Source organism: Aquarana catesbeiana, linkage group LG02 (assembly GCF_042186555.1).
Source record: "Aquarana catesbeiana isolate 2022-GZ linkage group LG02, ASM4218655v1, whole genome shotgun sequence".
Lineage (NCBI taxonomy): Eukaryota > Metazoa > Chordata > Amphibia > Anura > Ranidae > Aquarana > Aquarana catesbeiana.
Window position 1 is genome coordinate 776,602,920 of NC_133325.1, and position 6,928 is coordinate 776,609,847.

The 6,928-nt window shown below is 46.0% G+C and overlaps 2 non-coding genes across 2 annotated transcripts; one reads left to right on the plus strand and one right to left on the minus strand.

Moving 5' to 3' along the window:
* The first annotated feature begins 4,972 nt into the window (after positions 1-4,972).
* On the plus strand, positions 4,973-5,044 carry TRNAP-CGG (transfer RNA proline (anticodon CGG)). Its single transcript has one exon. It is a non-coding gene; the product is annotated as a tRNA-Pro (tRNA).
* A 274-nt stretch (positions 5,045-5,318) lies between these two features.
* Positions 5,319-5,390, minus strand: TRNAP-AGG (transfer RNA proline (anticodon AGG)). The gene has a single exon. It is a non-coding gene; the product is annotated as a tRNA-Pro (tRNA).
* Between the last annotated feature and the right edge of the window lie 1,538 nt (positions 5,391-6,928).

Consider the following 6,928-nt stretch of genomic DNA (forward strand, 5'->3'; position numbering starts at 1 on the left):
AAAGGGCATAGCAAACAATGTAAGCAAACAATTTGACAAAATCCAAAATATAACGTCTATAAACAAAATCTAGTGAATGTCCAAAAAATAAATTCAGCTCAATTATGTGCATGTGAATCTTCTTAATCCTGGTTGTGACAGACTTACCCGGGACAGAGGCTTTTGGAGGGGACTGAATGCTAGCCTCTTGCCGACTATGGGCCCTGGCATTTGAGGGAGCTACAAGCATTTAGGAATATATTCTGTTATGTAATGCAAAAGGACATTATTAAGGAGGCCATGATGGCCTCTGCCAATTGGGGTGTGGCTGTATTCCAATGTTCTATTGTGTCTGTCTACCTTGGACATTATGGGATGTGTATGTAGATTAGCTGTGAGATTAGTGCGGGCAGCTCTCACTGCTGATTGGACAGTCTACCCCACCCGAAATGCAAAGGTGGGGGGATTGTCCAGAGCAGGGGTCTTTAAACTACGGCCCTCCAGTTGGTCAGGAACTACAATTCCCATCATGCCCAGTCATGTCTGTGAATGTCAGAGTTTTACAAAGCCTCATGGGACGTGTAGTTCCGCAACAGCTGGAGGGCCGTAATTTGAAGATCCCTGGTCCAGAGTATTACCTGTGTACCTGTGTTTTCAATAAACAGTCCATGTTCAGCAACCAAACGAGTATTGTCTTGTTTTCTGGTTGCTAGCGGTTGATATCTATATTCAGACTGGGAGGAAGCAGTATATGACGAAAGCACTCAAGCGGAGTGTGGGACGTTTCGTTACACTGGTAAACAATAGGGACTGACTGAAGGTCTTCCACCACCATCACCTGCCACACATCCGACTCACCAGAACTCCATGACACCCATTACAGGTAGTCAGAAGCGCTGAAAAGATTATGCCAATATGGGGGTTCTCCCAGCCTCAACACCGGTCCGACCGACATCCAATCATCAATTGTCGGTTTGACTTGTGACGTCACATGACCTGACCCGTTCCTTGCTTCTGTGCCTTCCCCAGGGAGTCGAAGTTGGAGGGTGCTGGTGTGTATCACAAGCCTTTGTGATGGCCTGCTGGGAGGAGAAGTGCCGTGTGTAGGGTGGTGTGCACAGGTGAGCCCCGGGTGTGGACAATCCAGGAATGGGTCAGGTCATGTGACGCCTCGAGTCAACCCGACAATCGATGATTGGACGTCGGTCGGACCGGTGTTGAGGTCGGGAGAACCCCCCTATGGGCATAATCTTTTCAGCGCCTTTGACTACCTATAATGGGTGTCATGGAGTTCTGGTGAGTCGGATGTGTGGCGGGTGATGGTGGTGCAAGACCTACAGTCGCTCCTTATTGTTTTACCAGGATTAAGAAGATTCACGTGCACATCATTGAATTTATTTTTTGGACTTTCGCTAGATTTTGTTTATGGGCGTTATATTTTGGATTTTGTGAAATTGTTTGCTATGCACTTTTTATGCACTTTATAGTATATTTTAGGTCTTTTTGCCTTAAAAGAGAGCGCGGTTCAAATTAATTCACTAATGGATTTTTTTCACATATGTTTCATTTTACAACGAGCTGCTCTCACCAATATTACTTGTTTACATTTATCATCATTTGCGCAGGTTTGGGGTGTGTAACGCTTCCCCCCTCTTATTTTGTCTTTTTTTTTATTTTAATGCATTCTATGTAGGAAGGTAAAAAAACCATCTGGGTGCAGCTCCCCCTCATACTTACCTGAGCCCCATCTCAATCCAGCAATGTGCATGAAAGTAGCATCTCTCCTGGGTCTCTCTCTCTCTCCTCATTGGCTAACACAGCACGAGGAGATATTGGCTCCTGCAGCTGTCAATCACAGCTAAAGAGCCAATAAGGAGAGAGCGGAGGTGGGGCCAAGCCACGCTCTGTGTGTGAATGGACAATGTCTATTCACAGGAGCACGGCTCGGGAGATAGGCTGCTCGAGTGCCTCCATAGCAAGAGGCTTGCTATTGGTGGCACTCAGCAGGGGGAGGAGCCAGGACTGCCGGGGCGGGACTCAAAAAGAAGAGGATCAAGGCCGCTCAAAGACAAATACTGCATTTTGGTCACTAGATGGAGCTGACGATTATAGGAAATCACTAAGTCATTTTCTAGCAAAAAATACAGATTTTTTTACTTGTAAACTAAAAGTGTCCAGTGGGCAGACTGCGTGGGAGCACAAATACAATCTTACGGCTGCCTCTGTTCTAATGTTCCCCAATGGGGACACAGACAGCAATAAACACTTCACAGAGGGTCTACCCCTTCCCGACTCTATCCACAACTAAATAAAAAGATGTTTCCTATTGATACGCTTCTACTATAAGGTCCACTTTACCTAAAAGAAACATGTAAAGAGCTCCGGCCCAATTGGGTTTCCCACCCAATACTATAAACTCAGGGTTTCCAAACTTTCTAAACAAAGGGCACCGTGCTTCAGGTTTTAGGGGGTGGGGGGCAGACTATGGCCAGTGGGAGCAGAAAATGTCACAGCATCAGTGGGAGTAAACAATGTCCCCTCTTTGGTATTAGGGGAATTATTAGTGCCCCATCATTGGTGTCAGTGGGAGGAATAGTGCCCCATCATTGGTGTCAGTGTGAGGAATAGTGCCCCATCTTTGGTTTCAGTGGTAGAGATGGTGCCCCATCATTGGTGTCAGTGGGAGGAATAGTACCCCATTGTTGGTGTCAGTAAAAGGAATAGTGCCCCATCTTTGGTTTCAGTAGTAGAGATGGTGCCCCATCATTGGTGTCAGTGGGAGGAATAGTGCCCCATTGTTGGTGTCAGTGGAAGGAATAGTGCCCCATCATTGGTGTCAGTGAAAGGAATAGTGCCCCATTGTTGGTGTCAGTGGACGGAATAGTGCCCCATCATTGATATCAGTGGGAGGAATAGTGCCCCATCATTGGTGTCAGTGGAAGGAATAGTGCCCCATCATTGGTGTCACTGGGAGGAATAGTGCCCCATCATTGGTGTCAGTGGGGGAATAGTGCCCTATCATTGGTGTCAGTGGGAGGAATAGTGCCCTATCATTGGTGTCAGTGGGGGGAATAGTGCTCCATCATTGGTGTCAGGGGGGGAATAATGCCCCATCATTGGTGTCAGTGGGAGGAATAGTGCCCCATCATTGGTGTCAGTGGGGGGAATAGTGCCCCATCATTGGTGTCGTGTCAGTGGGGGGAATAGTGCCCCATCATTGGTGTCAGTGGGGGGGATAGTGCCCCATCATTGGTGTCGTGTCAGTGGGGGGAATAGTGCCCCATCATTGGTGTCAGGGGGGGAATAGTGCCCCATCATTGGTGTTGTGTCGGTGGGGGGAATAGTGCCCCATAATTGGTGTCACGGGGGAATAGTGCCCCATCATTGGTGTCAGCGAGGGAGTAGTGCCCCATCATTGGTGTTGTGTCAGTGGGGGGAACAGTGCCCCATCATTGGTGTCAGGGGGGGAATAGTGCCCCATCATTGGTGTCAGTGGGAGGAATAGTGCCCCATCATTGGTGTCAGTGGGAGGAATAGTGCCCCATCATTGGTGTCAGTGGAAGGAAAAGTGCCCCATCATTGGTGTCAGTGGGAGGAATAGTGTTCCATCATTGGTGTCAGTGGGAGGAATAGTGTTCCATCATTGGTGTCAGTGGGAGGAATAGTGCCCCATCATTGGTGTCAGTGGGAGGAATAGTGTTCCATCATTGGTGTCAGTGGGAGGAATAGTGCCCCATCATTGGTGTCAGTGGGAGGAATAGTGCCCCATCATTGGTGTCAGTGGGGGGAGTAGTGCCCCATCATTGGTGTCGTGTCAGTGGGGGGAATAGTGCCCCATCATTGGTGTCAGTGGGGGGAATAGTGCCCCATCATTGGTGTCAGGGGGGGAAAAGTGCCCCATCATTGGTGTCAGTAGGAAGAATAGTGTCCCAAGGGCCGGTGTTCTGCCATATAGTGTCCGCTCTGTACTGCGCAGGCGCAGCGCTTGCGCAGTACGGAGCAGAAGGAGATGCCGAAAATGTCCGAAGTTGATCAGCTGACCATCAGCTGTACACGGCGCTTCGACAGTTCTTAGCGATGGCTGTGTAAGAGGGCCCCTCGCGGGCTCGCTTCGCTCGCCACGCTTCGGGCACGGCCTCGCTGCGCTCGGCAACTATATATTCTCACTCTATGTCCACTTGGATAGTAGGGAATGATCCTGGACATAGGGTGAGAATAACAGCGCAGGCGCCGTGTACAGCTGACGATCAGCTGTTAAACTTCGGAGACTTTCGGCGTCTCGTTTGTCCTCCGTACTGCGCCTGCGCAGTACAGGGAGGACACTATATGATAGGGGACTGTATTTGACAAGACACCGGATAAAGGCAAGCAAGGGGCCATGTTCGGCCCCTGGGCCACAGTTTGGATACCTCTGGAATAAAGGGGGAGACGGGCTGCTGTAAACTTTCATATTAGTTTTGTGACATTAATGAAATATTTGGAGGGACAATCCTCACATCCTACCTATGAGGGAGGAATTGTGTCTCCGTTATAACTCTATCAGCCCTACACAGCACAGGACCCAGTACAGGGCTCTTTAAGACTCTCTGTGTTATCAGTAAGTTTACATTTCCTAGAGCTGAGCAGGGCTATGACGTCATAATGGCCGGCCTCCCCGCACACACCCTCCATGATTCCTCCTTTCCGTACAGTCGCATCCATTGTGAAACCCGCCATCTTGCTACACCCTTCCCTTGTGCCAGGGCAAACACACACCCGCGGACTCCGCGCTGTAACAAACCCCCACCGAGCTTCCACTCCACGGTCAGGACCCTCCGCCTCTCACCAATGCCGAACCGGAGAGCGGGCAGTTCCGAAGTTGTGACTCCCAGGGGGCATGTGGAGCGCCGAAAAATTAAGCGGGGAGTAGCAAGATGGCAGCTCGGACAGGAACTGAAGCGACTCGGGAGGGGACGAGTTAAAGTGCCAAGGCTGCTGCTCAGACATAGCGAGTGGCTCGTTGGTCTAGGGGTATGATTCTCGCTTCGGGTGCGAGAGGTCCCGGGTTCAAATCCCGGACGAGCCCTGTTTTTTGTTATTTTATTTGTGTTATGCACCATTCTGATTTAATATAATAAAGAGAGGAAGGAGGGATCGGCTGTATATTCACTCCCAGATGGTGCAATTTGTTTTATCGATCATTTAGCTGCAACTATGTGTTACTGAATGCTCAGGCTTATGTTGTATTTGTATTTAGGACTGTCAGGGCTGATTGGTGATTTGTTGTTGGGTTCGAGAAGTATCAAATGAGCCGAGTTATGTTTTAGAATTTTTTATGTTATCAACATGCTGCAAAAACAGGGCTCGTCCGGGATTTGAACCCGGGACCTCTCGCACCCTAAGCGAGAATCATACCCCTAGACCAACGAGCCATTGATGGTGGGAAAACTGGGCACCTGGTTAGAAGAATAAGGATATTCCAAATAGAAAGTTATTTTTTTTATACCATTATTATTAATATCCACAAAGGAGGCCAGGGGGTTGTAAAAGTTAGATCACTTTATTTATTTTGCTATGATACCCTTATTATTATTATTATTATTATTATTATTATTATTATTAAGTGTTCTTGCATAGCAAGACCACTTATTGTTATCTCACATATATATTATTCTTATTATTATTATAGCCAAATTTACCACCCTAACTCCTCCCACAGTTTTTACACTACATAGACAAGTAATATACCGAAACGTGCGGATTGTTCCCGAATGGTGTGCTATTACTTTGTGGAACGTTTCGCCGAATGGTTCACGAAATATCGTCATTTTTGCGGCGAAATTGGTCCCATAGGAATGAATGGGGAAACTAGAGTGGGAGATGACAAAAGCTGGAAAATCAGAACATGATTTCTAAACTGCCGCCACTCCCTCATTTTCAAGCCCACCTACACAAATCTTATATCAAAACGTTCAGCTATCCCTGCTGCCACTAAACATGTCCACGGCTAAGCCATAGTCCTGATAGTTTTCACAATATGACCATTTGTTTGCAACTCACACTGTCCATTGACATTCATTGAAACTACACTCTAGCCCCTTCAAATTTGAAGGGCAATTTCTTGTCAAAAGAAGTTTATTGAGTATACAATGTTATAAAGATACATAAATATACATAAAGTAAGTTTACAAGGATCTATAAAGTAAGCTCATTGTTTTACAGTAGGGTTTATATAGGTAAATATCATGAAATTTCAAATATTTAACATTGGGTTCACATAAACCTAAATTAAAGATATATATCATTTCCTTAGTTACTTTTGTAGGTATTTAAATGATTTATACCTACTATACATATTGTTTACAAGTAGAGTGTATATAGGTCAAATAAGTTCTGATAATGAGCTTTAATCGTAAGGTGGAGAAAAGGAAAGAGAAAGAAGAAAAAGGGTTGAAAGGTAGAGGTATGGTCCACAAGGTTGTCCCGCTCGTCAGTTTATTATTCTTTTTAGTTCTCTTTGAAGCCTTAGAATGGGTGTCTCTGTAAGTCATTTAATCTGTTACCATGGCAACAGGACAGAGTCATTGAAATTTGACAGGAACTGTTGTTTTATCCAAGGATGCCAAAGTTTTTCAAATTTTGGAATTTGATTTTGATCGATGGCTACCATCTTAGCATGGGACATTGTATTATTCATTCTGTGAATTGTTTCTGCTAGTACCAATGTAGGAGATTTCCATGCCTTGGCCACTGTTTGTTTTGCAGCCGTTATTAGTTGGATCATAAGTTTGAATTGAGAGAGTGTTAACCATTCCGGTTTTAGATTAAGTAAAGTTTGAAGGGCAATTTCTAAACTGCGACCGTGCCTTCAATTTTAATATTTCAGAGACATACTATGCATCAAAATCTAGGTCTGGGTCTTGTGATTCTCACAATATAAAGATCTTCGCTGTAGGATGTATAGTTTTTA